Genomic DNA, 1,059 nt, shown 5'->3' with positions numbered 1-1,059 from the left:
TGTGGAATGCTCTGCATGCTAAAATAATAAATGCCCCTTCAGTCTCAGCTTTTAAATCCAGGCTGAAGACTTACCACTTTAGTCTGTCATACCCTGATTAGAGCTGCTAATTAGCTGTGCAAACTGCACCTCTGTTTGTTAGTCATTTGTACAAAAAATATAAATAATACAAAATTCATAAACCATTATTTACCCTTCTCTATTTTGTTTCTTTTATCAATACGAGGTTGCTCTGCCCCCTGCTCGCTTCACTTGACAACTCCCATGTGGGCGATACGCGCTAGCCACTTCGTGGCTCTACTGCTCGCATATGGGAAAGCAGATGTACAATTTAAACAGATTGTTATTTTCATGGGAATTGTTACATATGCATAATAGATCTAACTATTTTACATTACAGCAAGTAATTAACCATAGTGAAAAATAGTAAATTGAAAGAAAATTATGTTTCATGTTGCGTTAGAGGTATTCATTGTGTTATGTGTTTTTGTTCTGTTTGGCTTTGAAATTAACATGCAAATAGTTTTTAAACTTACACTTTTACTGTAACACTTCAGTAAAAACAATATTTGGAAGTAACTTTTCGTTAATATTGCTTTGAATTTTGATTCCGTGTTTGGAGTTACATCATGACAACACAACGTATAACTGCCCATGAGTGAATATCGTTTCTTTGTCTCTAATAAATAAACCGACTTTTTCAAATGTTTGTCCCTGTGATTTGTTAATTGTCATAGCAAAAGCTATTCTATAGGGAAACTATAAACGTTTTAATACGAATGGCATATCAAGATGTCTAATGTTTTCCGCAGAGGATGTACATTACCTTTCTAGTCGCCTGTTAAAATTTTACATGTCAGAATTGTTCAACCAATTTTGAATACAACTAATCTTGTCCTATTGCATAGCCCATCACTCATACATAAATTACGCAATAACATTATGATTCATCCTTCTTTCAACAGTAATTCGGCCGGTGGAAGACCGGACGGTGTTAACGGTTGTAGACATTCTATGGGATATTGTAAGCTGATGTTTTCATTTTCTGCACAATCACCA

The sequence above is a fragment of the Erpetoichthys calabaricus genome, chromosome 11 (genome assembly GCF_900747795.2).
Source record: "Erpetoichthys calabaricus chromosome 11, fErpCal1.3, whole genome shotgun sequence".
NCBI lineage: Eukaryota > Metazoa > Chordata > Cladistia > Polypteriformes > Polypteridae > Erpetoichthys > Erpetoichthys calabaricus.
Note: the sequence above shows the minus strand (reverse complement) of the source record.